Source organism: Arachis ipaensis, chromosome B5 (genome assembly GCF_059453495.1).
Source record: "Arachis ipaensis isolate K30076 ecotype BB chromosome B5, ASM5945349v1, whole genome shotgun sequence".
NCBI lineage: Eukaryota > Viridiplantae > Streptophyta > Magnoliopsida > Fabales > Fabaceae > Arachis > Arachis ipaensis.
Window position 1 is genome coordinate 153,794,257 of NC_142440.1, and position 19,669 is coordinate 153,813,925.

At 36.1% G+C, this 19,669-nt stretch overlaps 1 pseudogene; it reads left to right on the forward strand.

Annotated features, from left to right (window-relative positions):
* The first annotated feature begins 1,893 nt into the window (after positions 1-1,893).
* Positions 1,894-18,006, forward strand: LOC107641398 (disease resistance protein Roq1-like; annotated as a pseudogene).
* The last annotated feature ends 1,663 nt before the right edge of the window (positions 18,007-19,669 follow it).

The window sequence follows — 19,669 nt, forward strand, 5'->3', positions numbered from 1 at the left end:
CCAGGGGACCGAATCCCATTTCTTCAACTATATCTTTCTTTTCCTAACTCAAATTCTTGAACAATGTTGCTATTGCCTTTGTTTGCATCTGCAATCATGAGTTTTCTGCAAGTTTTCAAACAGAATGTGACGATATATTTATAATACAAAATAGATATTATTCGAATGAAAGTGGATAAATATATTTAATGTGCTTACATTATAGCGCGGCTTCTCCTTCTTTGTCACCATTGTCTTCTTGAGTTTTGCTGTAATGAAAAAATTTGGTCAATACTTCACTCAATACACCGACAAGTACAAGCATGCATATCTTAATCAAGTCAATGAAAATGTCCCAGCCCACTGAATCGAACCCCTTGATACACTGAATAAAACATGATAAATAATGAAATAGCTAGAAAAGCATTGCTGCATGCAATCAGAATAACCCTAAACCCTGAACACACTAACTATCAAGCCCACTGAACAGAACACAATTCATGTGCTGAATAAATCGTTATACACTTTCAATCATCAAGAATAGTATTTGTCCATGCAAGTCAACTGAACAGAGTAACAATCAAGTTCAAATTTACATACACTATCTACTCACATACACTATCCACTGAACTGAATGAAAATAAGAACAAATTTCAGTCAAAGTCCTAGTTACACTGTAAAAATGCAATAAGAATAACCCTAAACCCTGAACACACTGACTATCAAGTGAATGAAAATCACCAAGCCCACTTAACCGAACAACATTCATATGGTGAATAAATTGTTATAAACTTTCAATCATCAAGAATAGTATTTCTCCATGCAAAAGAAGTCAACTGAATAAAGTAACAATCAAGTTCAAATTTACATACACTATCTACTCACTTACACTATCCACTGAATTGAATGAAAATAAGAACAAATTTTATTCAAAGCCCTAGTTACACTGTAAAAAATGCAATCAGAATATGTCGATCTACTAAACGAAGCAAATCAATCCAGTAAACTTAAAATGCAACTAGGAGAAACGCTACATTGCAAGATTTCAAATGAACAATAGTTATTTTCATACCTTTGTCAATATCTGTTGCTATTTTTGTTTGTTTTTGCTTGTTCCTTGCGAAATCTTCTTGCGATTCTTCTCTAGTAGTGGTTTCCGCAAAGAACTTGAGCGAAGTTTGAGTGATTTTGAGAGAGATTCGAAGAGAATGAACGGTTTCGTGTAGTGGTTTCGTGTTGAAGAAGAAATAACGTTTTTTCATAATGAACCGCGAATGAAGCAACGAGGGATTTTGTGTGTCTTTGGTGCGTGAAATCACGCTTCATTAATACGCATAAGTGAAATTGGACTTGGGCCAACTTGGATAACTTGGATACACATTTTACATGAATGTGTAGCATGACTGATTTTAAAATTAGATTAAATAATTTTATCAAAAAATATTTTATTAAATAATCTTAAATAATTTTAATTTTAACACTTTTTTATTTATATTTTTGTTTAAATCTAGTAAAATTATGAAGTAAAAGATAAATAAATATCTAAAAATTTATATTTTAAACAGATTAATCTCTAACTAATAAATTTTTTTATTTTTTTAGCATAATAAATATAGACAAATTAATTTAAATTAAAACCATACTTTAATTATAAGAACTAATTTAAAAATAAGGTGTGTACATATGTTATCCTAACAAAATTTATTGATACTTTTTTTTCTTTAACATTCTGTTCGTTCGAAATGTAAGTCGCTTATTTGTCACCTTACTCTCAATTCTCAAATTATTAACCAAAGGAATCAAGAACGCAGTTTCTGCGCGCTTGCTAAGTTGACTTGCTACTTTCTTTCTCGGGTTTTCATGGTCCAACGCTCCAAGATATATACATCCTAATAGTCAACCATTCTAATCCTCATGGCTCTACAATCCCCCTTTTCCTCTTCTTCCTTCAGCTATGCATGGGAATATGATGTGTTTATTAGTTTCAGAGGCGAAGATACTCGCTACGGTTTCACTGGCTATCTTTATGAAGCTCTTTCTAATCAAGGGATCCATGCCTTCATTGATGATGAGCAGCTTCCAAAAGGAGATGAAATCACTCCCTCACTTCTCAGCTCAATTCAAGAGTCCAGGATTGCCATCATTGTGCTCTTTGCCAACTATGCTGCTTCTTCTTTTTGCTTAGATGAGCTTGTCCACATCTTTCACTGCATCAAGGGAAATCATCGCTTGGTTTTGCCAGTTTTCTATAAGATTGATCCTTATGATGTTCGCCATATGAATAAGGGTTTTGGAGAGGCAATGGCTAAGCATGAGGAGAGATTCAAGAGTGACATGAACAAAGTGCAAAATTGGAAGAAGGCTCTGCATCAAGTAGCTAACTTGTCTTGCTATCATTTCAAAGATGGGTAATTTCACTCTAGATACTTCTTTTGTAATTGTTTCTCATTTATCAAAAATATTATTAAAAGTATCTATGTCTATGTTTGTTGGCAGTGATGGATATGAACATAAGTTTATTAGAAATATAGTGGAAGAGATTTCAAGAAAGATTAGGTGTTTACCTTTGCCTAACACTGATTACCCTGTTGGACTAGAATCTCGAGTATCAAAAGTAATTTCACTTTTGGAAATGAATTCAAGTGATCGAGTTCACATGATAGGAATACATGGGATTGGTGGAATAGGGAAAACAACACTTGCTCTTGCAGTTTATAACTTGATTGCTGACAATTTTGAAAGTGTGTGCTTTCTTGAGAACGTCAAAGAAAATTCAAATAAATATGGGTTGGTACATCTTCAAAATATCCTTCTTTGTAAGATATTAGAGAAGGAGGGATTCCAGATAGTAGGTGTTATAGAAGGAACTTCAAAAATACAACAAAGATTCTGTCAAAAGAAAGTTCTTTTGGTACTAGATGACGTTGATGATAGCAAGCAGCTACAGGCTATTGCTGGAAAACCTGATTGGTTTGGTCCTGGCAGCAGAGTTATTATTACAACACGGGACACACATTTGCTAAAAAAACATCGTGTTGAAAAGACACATGAGGTAGCGAGTTTAAATAAAGCAGAGTCTTTTCAATTGCTTATTAAGAAAGCTTTTGAAAATGATGATGTTAGCCCAGGTTATGCAGATGTCTTAAATCGTGCAATAACTTATGCCTCTGGACATCCACTGGCTTTGGAAATAATAGGCTCCAACTTGTTTGGAAAAGAAGTTGAAGTTTGGGAATCTGCATTGGGTCAATTTGAAAAACATCTTGATAATAAAATATATAAGATACTTAAAGTAAGTTTTGATGCTTTGGAAAAAGAAGAGCAGAGTGTTTTTCTTGATATTGCCTGTTGTTTTAAAGGATATAGATTAGTGGAAGTTACAGATCTATTTCAAGCTCATTATGGGAGTTGCATGAAATATCATATTGGAGTGTTGGTTGAAAAATCTCTCATAAAGATAGATCAGAATAGTAGAGTGACAATACATGATTTGACAGAAGACATGGGCAAAGAAATTGTTCTAGAAAGATCACCAGAAATGCCTGGAAAACGTAGTAGGTTATGGTTCTATGAAGATATAATTAAAGTTTTAGAAAATAATCAAGTAAGTAATAAATTTCTCTAATAACTTTGTTGAAAGTCCTTGTTTATACACTTGTATTTTAATTGATTTGTGTTTTTTGTGTTGAAAGGGAAGTAGCACCATTGAAATCATATATTTGGAATTTCCCTTATTTGAAAGGGAAGGAGATGAAGATCCATTGAAAAAAGAGGGAAATAGAGATGTAGAAGTAAAATGGGATGGAAAAGCTTTTAAAGACATGAAAAATCTTAAAACACTTATCATAAAAAATTGTTGTTTTTCCCAAAGTCCTAAACATCTTCCAAACAGTTTAAGAGTATTGGAATGGTGGAGGTATATACCTGATTTTCAAAGTATTTTCCGAATGATTTTCAACCAAAGGAACTCTCCATGCTCAAGTTACCTGATAATCTCTATATATCACCCAAATTGGCTAGCTTATCTATGGCAAGTGTTCTGAATTCATTTTATGATTTTGTTTGTTAGTGAATTCATATGAAGTTTATTTGTTTGACTCTTTTTTTTTTTCTGTTATGTTTTTTCTTTTCCAGAAATTGGTAAGCTTGAAAGCTTTGAATTTTGATTACAGTGATTCTTTGAAAGAAATACCTGATGTGTCTAGTCTTCAAACATTACAAGAATTTTCGTTCAAAGCATGTAGAAATTTAGTCACAGTTCACAGTTCAGTTGGTTTTTTAAATAAACTTAAAATATTGAATGCTGAAGATTGCGGCAAGCTGAGGAGTTTTCCGCCTTCTATCAATTTGCCCTCACTGGAAAAACTCCTTCTATCTGGTTGCTTGAGCCTTGAGGATTTTCCAGAAATTCTAGAAGAGATGGAAAATGTAAAAATGCTTCATTTGATTGGCAGTGGCATAAAAGATTTGCCATGTTCCTTTCGTGATCTTTCGGGATTGTGGCGTTTGGAAATGAGTGGGGATGAAATGTATAAGATACCGAGTGTCATTGCCATGATGCCACGACTGTCTTTGTGTGAGATAGAGTTAGGAGGCAATAAAGGGAGGGTATCAAGAAAACAGGAGGAGGGGCTTCATGGAATATTCACTCACTTCATCCCCTCTTCAAATATGAAATATCTTTATCTCACAAACAGCAATTTGTCAGATGACTTTTCTCCACTAGCTGTTGCATGGTTTCCCAATGTGGAAATTTTAGACTTAACAGGCAATAATTTCACAGTTCTTCCTGAATGCATCCAACAATTTCGCTTTCTATGGTGGCTCATAGTTGATCATTGCAAAAATCTTAGGGAGATTAAAGGGGTTCCACCAAACTTGAAAATTTTCTCTGCAGTAAACTGCAAATCCTGGAGTCCTGGGTGCACAAGTGTGTTACTCAATCAGGTTCTATGACTTTTTATTGATTAAGAATGTAGATGGATCATAATTCATATCAAATTAATAATGTTAGGTCAGTGTGTTGATAATACTGTATGCTAAACTACTGCTTATGCACTATGAATGATTGACAGGAAGTGCACGAGGGTGGAAGGACCCGGTTTGTGATGCCAGGAGGAAGGATTCCAAGGTGGTTTGAGCAGCACTGTAGTGGAGCTTCTGTTTCTTTCTGGTTTCGTGGCACCAAATTCCCTCACGATGCTCTTTGCCTTGCAATTCTACTAACGAATGACCTCCCTTCCCCAATTGAAGTAACACCCATCGTGACCATCAATGGCAACCAAGTTTCCATTGGTTGGTGGAAGAGAATGGATCAATTATTTATCTTTAATCTGGAGCCACACTATTCTTGTACCACACTACATTTTGAAAAAGGATGGAATCATGCAGAAGTTTCGTATAAAGCAAGACAGCGCCACAAGTCCTACTACAAAAAGGTCCCAAGTGAGTCAATTGCAAAAGAGATTGGAATGCATGTATTGAAGCAAAAAAGTAGTAGTATAATTGAAGATATTCGATTCAGTGATCCTTACAAAATGACAGAACTAATTATAATGCTGATTGATGAGTTTGGAAAACTCTTAATTAATATTTATGATGACTAAACATTATTAAAAATAATTAACTGCAAAAATTAATAATCTGATTTGATTAAATAATTTTTGTTGCAAGTTTTTATATTGGGCCGAAAAATGAATTTCTGGCTTAAGCCCAATAACCAGCCTTGTTGCATGATTATATACTAAGTGGCTGAAATTTTATATTGTTGGGCCAAGTTCAATGTTGATTACAACCAAGCCCATGATTAATTTTCTATGAGTGCTTCCTATGCTTGATCCAAACCCATCAGGAAAACAAATGTTATTAATTGGGCCAGATTTGATATTTGATGCAACTAAGCCCAATTATATGCAATGTTAATTCCTCATGCATTACCCGAAAACAATGAAGAGGGAACCCAAATTGTTTTCAACAGATCCAAAAATTCAAACATGTGTTGGATTTCAAATTACACTCAACTATCATTTATTACATGAGAACTATGAGAGAGAAATTGACAAAGTGATATGATTGCAAGCACCAAGGCTACACGTTTGTCAGTAAAAAGAGAAAGGGAAATTAATTCACTTTTATCTTTTGTTTCATTAACTACTATTTCTCTTTCCTCTCTCTCATCTCTTTCTTGCTTCTTCTTTGGTCTTTGTCCAGTAAACCATGGATGCCGTGCTCATCAACAAAGAAAAAGAAGGAGTTGCATACATCAAGACCATCAAGCTAATGATGGCAAGAAAACATACTAAAATAAAAATGAGCTGTGGCTAAGATACTTACCAAATATGGTCAGATTTGGTGAGGTTATCTTGAGCTTTGCATGCTCAAAAAGGAAGAAGAAGATCTCGGCCAGCAGGGGAGATTCTTGAAGCATGGCTTGTCTTTGATTCTGCTCAACCACCACAGGGAGTAGCTAGAGTGGCGAAGTGATGGTTGAAGGCAGAGATTGAAGCAGATGAAGTCATCATCATCATGAAGCATCAAGGGCCAGAAATCCATCTTGGAGAGCAAGCCAAGGATGGAGAGCTCGGATTGATGAAGGGTGATGATCAAGAAAGGACTAGAGGTAATTGCATGTTGGTTAATGCATGGTTATCTCTTCTCTCTCTATGTGGCCGAACCGGTTTTGTTGAAGGAGGAAGAAGTTGGTTCGGTTTTGGCTTCAATAAGTGGAGGCTCCCCTCTTCTATAATAAGGGTGGACAGCCACTGTTTGAAGCAAGGAGAAAAATTGAGAGTGCAAGGCACAGAGTTCTCAGAGCTACCTGAGCTAACAGTTTTCTCTTCTCCTTCAATGTATTCTGTTTTGTATTTTTCTGTTTAATTTTGTCATGTCTTGAGTCTCATGGAAAAAAGGCAAACAGTGAGGTTTGTAATGAAAAAGCCATAGAGCGGAAAAAGGCAGAGAGTGCAAAATTAAAAGAAAAAGCCATAGATGTCTTAGAGTTCCTTTGTTCATCTATGTTGTGTTTCATGATTCTGTGGGAATCCCCTTGTAAGTTGGGTTAGCACTTTACAAGTTGTAATCAGATTGATTATAGTGAAATTCCATCATGTTTGTGATGGAGACTGGATGTAGGCTGCACTGCACTTAGCAGCTGAACCAGGATATATCTTGGTGAAATCTTTCTTCTCTCCAACTCCATTTCTGATTTCTACTGCACAGGAGCAAAAACTAAAATTGTCTCGTGCCAAGTGACGAGACAAAACAAAAAGTCTCGTGGCAAGTGACGAGCATAAACAAAAAGTCTCGTGTCCAGAGACGAGCTAAAACAGAAAAGCCTCCTCTGTATTCAGCAAGTGTCAGCAACATAAAAAGGGGGCTAAGATTCAACCCCCCCTTCTCTTAGCCACTGAAACCATCAATTGGTATCAGAGCTTGGTCTCAAAGAGATCAAGCTTTGCAGCTTGGAGTAAAGATCCTCATGGCAGAAAACAGTGGCGCAAATGTGGTGTCTTATAATCTAACTGAAGGTCAATCAAGCAACAGACCCCCTCTTTTCAATGGGAAAAATTATACCTATTGGAAGGAGAGGATGAAGATATTCGTACAAGCAGTGGATTACAGACTTTGGAAGATTATTCTCGAAGGGCCTCAATTTCCAACTATCACAAGTGCAGAAGGAGTTGTTTCTCTCAAACCAGAAGCAAGATGGACCGAGGAAGATAGGAAGAAGGTGGAGTTAAATGCCAAGTCAATAAATCTGCTCAATTGTGCTATCAGCTTCGAGGAGTACCGACGGGTATCAAGATGCACAACGGCAAAGGAAATCTGGGACAAATTGCAAATCACCCATGAAGGAACCACCATTGTCAAGAAGACTCGGACAGATATGCTAAATAGAGAATATGAAATGTTTGCAATGAAGGAAGGAGAGTCCATCGATGAACTGTTCGAACGGTTCAATGCTATCATTGTTGGCTTAGATGCTCTGGGAATTACACATTCTGATTCTGTGCTAGTAAGAAGAGTGTTGAGATGTCTCACAAAAGAGTGGGAAACTAAAGCTTTAATTATTTCTGAGAGCAGTAGCCTAGATTCCATGACACTTGATGATTTGAGAGGAAATCTTCTTGCTTTTGAAAATACCTATTTGAAAAAGGATACAAAAAAGAAAGGAATTGCATTTTCTTCTGTGACTAACCCTCTGGATGATGAATCCAGTGATAACTCTTCTGAAAATGAGTTTGTTTTATTTGCAAAAAAATTCAGGAAAATGGCTAAGCTCAGAGGCAAAGGCAGCAGCACAAGGAGAATAAAGAAAGACCTTAGCAAGGTAACTTGCTATAATTGCAAGGAAATGGGGCATTTCAAATCTGATTGTCCCAAGCTGAAAAAGGAGGAAAAGCCGAAAAGAGGAAAGAAGAAAGGATTGATGGCCACATGGGAAGACTTGGAGAATGACTCTGATGATGATGATGAAGAAATCGAGACCAAGTCACAAACATGTCTCATGGCAGACCACATAGATCAGGTAGTCTTTCATAACCCTAACACTGAAGATCTCCATCTTATGATAGACCACCTTTCTGAAAAAATAAGATGTTTTCTGCTGGAAAATCAAGAACTTGAACAGCAAATTACCATTCTTAAGGCCGAAAACAGTTTTCTAAAAGAAAAAGTGAGAGAGGCCGAAACTGCTTGTGATCTTGTTGAAGAAAATAAGCAGTTAAGAGCCCAAGTTAGGAGCTGTGAAAGTAACCATTGTGTTCTTGCATATGTGGACTGTTTTAAACAAAATGAAGAGTTGCTTAAAAAGGTTAAAAGACTTGAGGAAGACTTGGCCAAATTTACACAAAGTTCTGAAAGTTTAAATCACATCTTGGCTAGTCAAAAACCTCTTTATGATAAGGCTGGGTTAGGGTTTCATAAATCTGAAAATTCACATTTTGAAAATATTGCTTCATCTTCTAATGACACAAGATTTCAAGATCCCACCTACTTTAACAAAAAGGCAACTCCAAGGTTTTGTAGACTATGCAATCGGAATGGACACTTTCCCATTCAATGCTTTTTCGGTGAAAGAATGGTTGGTGACAAAGTTTATAAAATTGTTTTTTATTACAATGGCTTAGGACATAGAAGATGGTTTAACGTAAAAGGATCCAAAAAGATTTGGATACCTAAGGTTACTTAAGCATTGTTTTGTAGGTGTGCCTAGCATCCAAAAGGAAGGAAAATGTGTGGTATATGGACAGCGGATGCTCTAGGCATATGACCGGAAAGGCAACCTTCTTCATAAAGCTTGATGACTATGATGGAGGACTTGTCACTTTCGGTGATGATGCAAAAGGAAAAATTGTGGCTGTTGGGAAAGTTGGTAAAAATTTTTCTTCTTGTATAAATGATGTTCTCCTTGTACATGGCTTGAAACATAATTTGCTTAGTGTTAGTCAACTTTGTGATTTGGGTTTTAAAGTTATCTTTAAGAAATCTGTTTGTTTAGTTGTGTGTGAAAAAACTGGGAATGTTCTTCTTGAAGCTAAAAGATGCAACAATGTGTATGGATTAACTCTTGAGGATTTAAAGGAACAAAATGTAACATGCTTCACATCTTTTGAATCTGAAAAATGGCTTTGGCATAGAAAGTTGGGACATGCTAGCATGTATCAAATTTCTAAGCTAGTCAAAAGAAATTTGGTTAGAGGAATCCCAAACATCAAGTTTGATAAGGATCTCACTTGTGACGCTTGTCAATTAGGCAAACAAGTAAAATCCTCTTTTAAATCAAAAGATGGAATCTCAACCAAAAGGCCATTGGAAATGTTACATATTGATCTTTTTGGTCCTACTAGAACTCAAAGTTTAGGAGGTAAACATTATGGTCTTGTGGTGGTAGATGATTACTCTAGATTTGGTTGGGTACTTTTCCTTGCTCATAAGAATGATGCTTTTCATGCTTTTTCCACCCTTTGTAAGAAAATTCAAAGTGAAAAGGATTTGAAAATTGCCCATTTAAGAAGTGATCATGGAAGAGAATTTGAAAATCAAGATTTTGAAAAATTCTGTGATGACTTAGGGATTTCTCATAATTTTTCATGTCCTAGAACCCCCCAACAAAATGGGGTGGTTGAAAGAAGGAATAGAAGCCTTCAAGAAATGACTAGGGCTATGTTATGTGAGAGTGAAATTCCTAAATTCTTATGGGCTGAAGCTGTGAACACAGCATGTTATATTTTAAATAGAACAATCATTAGAAAAGGGTTAAAGAAAACACCATATGAGCTATGGAAAGGAACCCCTCCAAATCTTAAGTATTTTCATGTTTTTGGATGCAAATGTTTTGTACTTAACAATAAGGAAAACCTTGGAAAATTTGATCCAAAATCATATGAAAGAATGTTTGTTGGATATTCCACCACAAGCAAGGCCTATAGAGTTTATCTCAAGGAGCATAGGACAATAGAGGAATCCATACATGTTACTTTTTGTGATTCTAACTTAATTCCCAGTATTGTGAAGGATATTGATTCAGATTGTGAAGATGGAACAAGCAAAGAAATTTCCAAATCTGTCCAGAATGAAGAATCTGTCAGCCCTATTCTGTCTCGTCAGATCGGAGGAGACACTTCCATTTTGTCTCCTGAACAGGCACGAGCAACTGAAACAGTGAGACCACCAGAAGTTCATCAAAGTTCTACACCTGTCCGAAAGCCTAGAGAATGGAAGTCTATGAGAAGTTATCCTCATGATTTCATCATCGGTGATCCTTCTCATGGCGTAACAACAAGATCCTCCACCAAAAGGCAAACCGAACCTAGCAACTTTGCTTTCTTGTCACAAATGGAGCCCAACAATGTCAAACAAGCTCTTGAAGATCCATCATGGGTCAAGGCCATGCAAGAGGAGCTAGCTCAATTTGACAAGAATGAGGTTTGGACATTAGTACCCTATTCGGATGGTATGAAGGTAACGGATACTAAGTGGGTCTTTAAAAATAAACTTGGTGAGGATGGACAAGTTGTTCGTAACAAGGCTAGATTAGTGGCCCAAGGTTACGATCAAGAAGAGGGTATAGATTTTGATGAGTCTTTTGCTCCGGTAGCTAGAATGGAAGCAATTCGTTTGCTTCTTGCCTATGCCGCCCATAAAGGTTTCAAAATGTTTCAAATAGATGTTAAATGTGCTTTCCTTAATGGTTTTATTGATAGAGAAGTGTATGTGGCTCAACCCCCCGATTTTGAACATAAAGAGTTTCCAAATCATGTTTTCAAATTAACTAAGGCTCTTTATGGTCTTAGACAAGCTCCAAGAGCTTGGTATGAAAGGCTTAGTGCCTTCTTGTTAGAAAATAAATTTCAAAGGGGTACCACCGACACTACCTTATTCATTAAAGCATCTAATGATGATATACTCCTTGTTCAAGTTTATGTTAATGACATTGTATTTGGTTTGGCCAATATTTCCTTGTGTGAAGAGTTTGGAAAACTCATGACTAGTGAGTTTGAAATGAGTTTAATGGGAGAACTTACTTTCTTTCTTGGCCTCCAAATTAAACAAACTCCTAGTGGTACTTTTATTTACCAAGGAAAATATGCAAAGGAACTTATTAAAAAGTTTGGCCTTGAAAATTCCAAAGCAATGGGTACACCAATGCATCCCAATACAAAACTTGAAAAGGATGATGATGGTCAAGATGTGGATGAAACAAAGTATAGAGGAATGATAGATTCACTCATGTACCTTACCTCCTCTAGACCGGATATTGTTCAAAGTGTGGGTGTATGTTCAAGATTTCAATCTCACCCAAAAGAATCCCATCTTACGGCTGTTAAACGCATCATTAGATACATTAAGGGAACTTGTGACTATGGCTTGTGGTATCCTAAATCTGATGAATTTTGTGCAGTAGGGTTTTGTGATGCAGATTATGCGGGAGATAGAATGGATAGAAGAAGCACGTTCGGCATGTGTTGCTTCCTTGGAAGCTCACTCAACATGTGGTCAAGCAAGAAACAAGCCACAATGGCTTTATCCACCGCTGAAGCAGAATATATTTTCGCATCTGCATGTTGCACTCAATTAATTTGGTTAAAAACACAATTGGAAGATTACAAATTAAAAATCAATAGTATACCTCTATTTTGTGATAATATGAGTGCAATAAATATTTCAAAAAATCCTGTTTTGCACTCAAGAACAAAGCACATTGAAATTAAATATCATTTCATTAGAGAACATGTGCAAAAGGGCACTATTGATATTCAATTTGTAAAATCTGAAGACCAAATTGTTGATATTTTCACAAAACCTCTCTGTGAAGACAGATTCTGTACCTTGAAAAAAAGTTTGGGAATGTTTGATTTAAGTTTTATTGAAAATCTGTGAATTTGTGACTCTGTTCAGTTTTTGCTCGTAGGTTTGGACGAGATAAAAATCATGGCATGATGGAAGAGCTATGGTCAAGGGGAAGGCAGCGCAGAATTCAAAATTTTATGGGCCCCACCAAAATTCCTTGACCCCACCTTAACAGTTATGGTAGTTATCTTTCTACAAATAAGAATCTTCCTCTTGTGTCATCAAATCTCCTTGGAAGTGGTTATTGTCAAATCAAATCCCTATATCCATCTAATCCCTTGATTTAAGGCAACAACTTTTCAGTTTTGGATTTCAAAAGTTAAAAGGGAAATCATTTTTTTTGGATAATAACCACCCATTATGGTCATTAACCGTCCACTAATGGTCATTACTCTCCATATTCTCTTTCCAAACCCCATTAAATGCGTTCACCCACCTTGTCTCTCTCCCTCTCTCAATTCGGTTATCACCACCACCCTTTCATATTCCATTCCCCATTACCATGAAAAAGAAAACCGCTCCAAGAAAGAGTGAAAGAATTCTTCTTTCTCAAAAACCATCAACACCCCAAACGCACACTCATATCCACATACATTCTACTTCCTCATCCTCTCCCTCACCTCCAACCAAACAAACCGAAGCCATGAGAAGAAAGGTAGTGGCCCAAAAGAGTTCCGGAAGAGGACGAAACAGGAAGAACAAGGACCCCCAAGAGGAAGAAGAGCAAGAATCTTATACTTCTCCCATTCCATCACCTCGACCCTCATCACCGAAGCGGACTACTCCTGGAAAAAGCTCCCAGAAGAATCAGGGGTTTGCACTCAATGACACTACTGAACCTCCAAACTTGGAATCCATGGAATTTAGAGACAAATATGGCAAGACTCACTCCCACTTTGATCCAAGCAGATTTAACTCTTGCACCTCTTTTGAGTTTCATAAGGAGGTTATGGAGAAGCGTCATTTGTGCACAACTTATCTTGTTAGCCTTGAAAATCTCACCAACAAGGGCATCAACGTCTCTCCTCTGTTTGAACTACTCAACTGGAAACCTTTGCTTCTCATTCAGAAACCAGTCTACCCTGGTCTTGTTCGAGAGTTTTATGCCAATATGCGGCTCATTGACGGCACCCTTCATTCCTATGTCAAAAGGGTTCAAATAGCCCTTGATGCTGAGACTATTGGAGCGGCCCTGGGCTTCAAGGATGAAGGACCACGAGCATACATGGTGGAAAAATGGGACACACAAGTTGGCGTTCTATACAAGACTGTTCTCAAGCACATTTGCGAGAACCTTTCTGGATTGCATGGCACCATACCAACACATAAAGCTCTAGGACTGGTCAATTCTCTGCTTCACCGCATCATCACACATATTCTGACTCCCCAAAGCGGCTCACACAATCGAGTAACATTTTCTGACTGTCTCATCTTATTTGCTTTGGTTACCTCTACTCCTATATCCTTCGGTTATATTATGATTAGGCACATGTGGGATTCTGTTAGAAGCACCAGAAAGGCTAACCTGCCTTATGGTATGTTTTTAACTAGAATATTTGAGTACTTTAAAGTTGATTTGTTAAATGAGGCTGTAGAAAACAAGGTGTCTTCAATCAGAGGAGCAGGAGCAACTAAGGAAACCAAAGGGCGACAAACTGCTGCATCGGATAGTGACCATGAAGGCAGACCAGAATCTTCCAAGACAATCAAGTCCATCAAACAGATTTTGGGAGAATTTTCGAACATGGCAGATTTGATGTATCGGTCAGCCAAAGAAACCCGTAAGCAAGCCTTTGACAGTGAGAAAGCTTGGAAAAACTGCAAAGACAGGGTCAATCTGATGATGGAACATTTTAAAGAAGATTTGGGAGATGATAGTGTCAGAGATGCTGAAAAACAACTTAATTTTTCTGATGATTAGTGACTGTTTCTTTACTCTGTTTGATATTGGCTCCACTAGGCTCAATCTGTTTTTTGTATGAGCATGACTTGATACTCACTGCTCTAGGATACTCTCTAGGATATTGTGATATACTCTTGCTACTTTGCTTTGAATATTTTGCTATGTTTGATCATGTTTTGTGCAGGTGCCCCCATGATGACAAAAGGGGGAGGAAATTTAAGTTCCAAAATTGAAATTGGAACGAAACAGGGGCTGGAAAAACAGGGGAATAGGGGATGAAATTTTCAAAATTGAAAATTTATGATCACCCTTGTTCAAAGAATGCATGAGTTATTGTATTCACTATATTGCTTGAACTGCATTTGGTTTATGATGATGTTTGATTTATTTTGATGTCTGGCTGTTGATTCATCATTGATAACTTTGTTGGATTGAAAAATTATTTTTGGCAGTTCCTTTAAATTGTGTAATATATTAAAACTGTTTTGTTCATGTGTACTTCAAGTACTTTTCCATCATTTGGTTTTGCTCTGATATTCTAACAGGAAATGTTTGGAAAATATTTGATAAATTTTTTTAAAAAAAGGTTGAACAGTAAATCAGTTATGATATCAAATGAGTTTTGATTATCAATTAAAACTGCTCATAAATCAAGCATTTAGCATCATAAAATATGCTAAATAACATTGTTACTTGAGCTTGATTTAAAAATATTACAGGTTAAGTACTTCCCCTGGTAACATAAGCATACATCAAGGGGGAGCATTGTGACATTTTGAAAGGGGGAGAAATTCAAATCAAAGGGAGTATTCTTTACTCAATCTCTAAATTTTTTCCATTTCAATTTTAATAATGTTTGTCATCAAGGGGGAGATTGATGAGTTTGGAAAACTCTTAATTAATATTTATGATGACTAAACATTATTAAAAATAATTAACTGCAAAAATTAATAATCTGATTTGATTAAATAATTTTTGTTGCAAGTTTTTATATTGGGCCGAAAAATGAATTTCTGGCTTAAGCCCAATAACCAGCCTTGTTGCATGATTATATACTAAGTGGCTGAAATTTTATATTGTTGGGCCAAGTTCAATGTTGATTACAACCAAGCCCATGATTAATTTTCTATGAGTGCTTCCTATGCTTGATCCAAACCCATCAGGAAAACAAATGTTATTAATTGGGCCAGATTTGATATTTGATGCAACTAAGCCCAATTATATGCAATGTTAATTCCTCATGCATTACCCGAAAACAATGAAGAGGGAACCCAAATTGTTTTCAACAGATCCAAAAATTCAAACATGTGTTGGATTTCAAATTATACTCAACTATCATTTATTACATGGGAACTATGAGAGAGAAATTGAAAAAGTGATATGATTGCAAGCACCAAGGCTACACGTTTGTCAGTAAAAAGAGAAAGGGAAATTAATTCACTTTTATCTTTTGTTTCATTAACTACTATTTCTCTTTCCTCTCTCTCATCTCTTTCTTGCTTCTTCTTTGGTCTTTGTCCAGTAAACCATGGACGCCGTGCTCATCAACAAAGAAAAAGGAGTTGCATACATCAAGACCATCAAGCTAATGATGGCAAGAAAACATACTAAAATAAAAATGAGCTGTGGCTAAGATACTTACCAAATATGGTCAGATTTGGTGAGGTTATCTTGAGCTTTGCATGCTCAAAAAGGAAGAAGAAGATATCGGCCAGCAGGGGAGATTATTGAAGCATAGCTTGTCTTTGATTCTGCTCAACCACCACAGGGAGTAACTAGAGTGGCGAAGTGATGGTTGAAGGCAGAGATTGAAGCAGATGAAGTCATCATCATCATGAAGCATCAAGGGCCAGAAATCCATCTTGGAGAGCAAGCCAAGGATGGAGAGCTCGGATTGATGAAGGGTGATGATCAAGAAAGGACTAGAGGTAATTGCATGTTGGTTAATGCATGGTTATCTCTTCTCTCTCTATGTGGCCGAATCGGTTTTGTTGAAGGAGGAAGAAGTTGGTTCGGTTTTGGCTTCAATAAGTGGAGGCTCCCCTCTTCTATAATAAGGGTGGACAGCCACTGTTTGAAGCAAGGAGAAAAATTGAGAGTGCAAGGCACAGAGTTCTCAGAGCTACCTGAGCTAACAGTTTTCTCTTCTCCTTCAATGTATTCTGTTTTGTATTTTTCTGTTTAATTTTGTCATGTCTTGAGTCTCATGGAAAAAAGGCAAATAGTGAGGTTTGTAATGAAAAAGCCATAGAGCGGAAAAAGGCAAAGAGTGCAAAATTAAAAGAAAAAGCCATAGATGTCTTAGAGTTCCTTTGTTCATCTATGTTGTGTTTCATGATTCTGTGGGAATCCCCTTGTAAGTTGGGTTAGCACTTTACAAGTTGTAATCAGATTGATTATAGTGAAATTCCATCATGTTTGTGATGGAGACTGGATGTAGGCTGCACTGCACTTAGCAGCTGAACCAGGATATATCTTGGTGTAATCTTTCTTCTCTCCAACTCCATTTCTGATTTCTACTGCACAGGAGCAAAAACTAAAATTGTCTCGTGCCAAGTGACGAGACAAAACAAAAAGTCTCGTGGCAAGTGACGAGCAAAAACAAAAAGTCTCGTGTCCAGAGACGAGCTAAAATAGAAAAGCCTCCTCTGTATTCAGCAAGTGTCAGCAACATAAAAAGGGGGCTAAGATTCAACCCTCCTTCTCTTAGCCACTGAAACCATCACTGATGTTGGTCTCAATGGTATTGCCCAACCATAAGAAGCAGCCCTTGCTCCTTGAAACATCCATTGGTTTGTGGACATTGCTGTTGCTAACACAAACACTTATGGGCAGCAACACTCTCTGAGTTGGGGTTGGGACTTGGGAGGATTCAATATCAGTGTTGGTACCAAGTATAACAAATGCAAGTCAAGAATCCATAGGTGATTTTACTTTTGTAAGATTTATGCTCCTCACAGCACTATACTTTTTTGACCTCATCTGTTGTTGTACTTTATGAAGTAAGAACAACCTCAGCTAAGCTTGTGCTCTTAATTTTTCTTTTGATTTGCTTGATGTGTGCAATAGATATAAAAAACAGCAAGTTTGCCAAAGGCTTCAAAATGAAAGAAAGCTGTCAATGCAGCAACTTATATTTTTTTAGCGAATTCAATCACTTGTTAAATTCAGCAGGGGAATGTTAAAACCACTAATCAAAAATTCTATTGTAACATTTTCTTTTACTATTAAGTAAACAGTGGAGTGGAAGAAATTGAGGCCTAGCATAAGTGGTAATTGTACTTTGAGACACAGTTTTATATGATACTGTATCACATTGTAACAAAATGGCTACTAAGGTGTGTGATTTTACCTATTCCATACCTTTCATAAGATATAAGCCAACGCAAATATGTAACTCTGGGGCAGTCAATTTGAGTTTTTATTCTTTCTTTAGGTTGGTAAAGTGTTTGCTTCTTTCATTTACTCATTGCTTTGCAGATAAGAAATGAAGATGAAATGTTGAGTCTGCCAATGCCAAAGGAGGCTCATTTTCAGTTCAATTCGGATGCAAGCAAAACTATCACTGATACAACCACAGCAAGCCCAAGTCAACTAAATGGTCCAGAGGGAGGTTCAAGCAGGGAAGAATCTGAGCCAATTCACAAGATGGTTAGGAAACATCCTAATAAACAATCACACGATGTATATATTCAATATTATAGACAATTTCATTCTTTTTTTACCTTTGCTGTCATAAATTTGTGAACTCTGTATGTACTTGTTAGAAGTAATTTAAGACATGATTGTCATCTCTACTTTGTACAAAGCATGTCAAATGGAAAGTCCAGAATTCACAAGTGATTGCTTTTTCTAAGATTTATGCTCCTCACAGCACTAGACATTTTGATGTCATTTATTGTTGATTTTTATGAAAAGCAACTCCAAGTTAAGCTTAAACTCTTATTCTTAATTTTTCTTTCCATTTGGTCGATGCATGCAATACATATAATAAACAGAAAGTTTGCCAAAGACTTAAATACAGCAACTAATTTCTTAGTGAACTCAATCACTCGTTAAATTGAGCAGGGGAAAATTAAAACCACTAATCAAAACTCCTTTTTCATATCTTAATTACACTTTATTATGCATTTTTAATAAATAGTTTAGAAGGAACTAAAGCTAATCCAAACACAAGTATTACACAAATATATTACTCCTTTTTCATTCATGTTCATGTTCAAATAAGTTCTTATTTCAGATTCATAAGCAGCATTTATCTAAATTTGTTTGATCTCATTTTATATCATTCTTGTTTAGTCTTTGTTTACATATTTATATGGTCATTTCTCCAAGAATTTTTATTTATATTATTTGGCAAGTCGATATTAACACTACAGTCGATAAGTCTCGGATCGAGCTCATTTTTTTAGAGTTGTATCTATTCCTCGAATTGAGATCTTGGATACAAGTTTGAACTGACACCTGTGTCGAAAAAATAAGGCGAAACAACAGTAAATCAATATTCAATATAAGATCATAATGTTAGTATATGTGTATCACGTGAAAGTTAACGATAGAAGGTAGTTTAGGCAAGTTAGAATTCTGTTAGAAAAGAGTTAGTTAGAGTAGGAACTAATAGTTAGTAAACAGGCTACACACACACACATATATATATATATATATATATCAAAATCTCTGTCTGCCACAATGGTAAGAAAGAGTGTGCAATGATCAATGAATAAGTAACAACCTCTCCCTCCATCATTCTCTTCTCTCTTTCCCTCTCTGTCCCCTTTCACCATTCTTCTTTAGATTCAGTTTTTTACACCTAATTTTGTTCTCTTTCTTCTCATATAATCTTATCGTCTTGAGAGTAATAATTAAGAGAATAATAGTTATGAAAGGTGTCCCTTCCTTGAAATTTCGAGGCAAAAACTAAGTTCTACTTTACAAAATCAAAATATAATGTTTAATGACTTCCTCTTTTTTGTTGCTTTGTTAAGGATCCTAAGCCACTTTGATCTGCCAAACTAAAGGAGGATCAGCAAAGCATATCCTCTTTTAATACTAATAATTTATTGTTCATATAGAGTCTTGGACAGTAAATTATTGATGATAATGGAAGGTCGGCACCAATTTTTATGATGTCTATGTGTATTGATTGTGAAATTTTTTAGATTGGAACAAGTTGTTTTTTTTTAAATTACTATTAGATAAGCTTCAGCACTATCAAAGAAACAAGAATGATAAAAGATGGAACAATGACAGAGCAATATAATAATTATGCAAATTTTAAGGTAGGACACATACCCTTCGAGGAAAGAGCAAAACATGCTGAGGCCTGATTTCATGAGTTCATATTTACCTTGTCACTGCTTTACAAAATTATGAAATGAGGAGTTCATAGATAAAGACTTGGAATAAAAAATTCAGAATCTTGAAGGACAAGCAAAA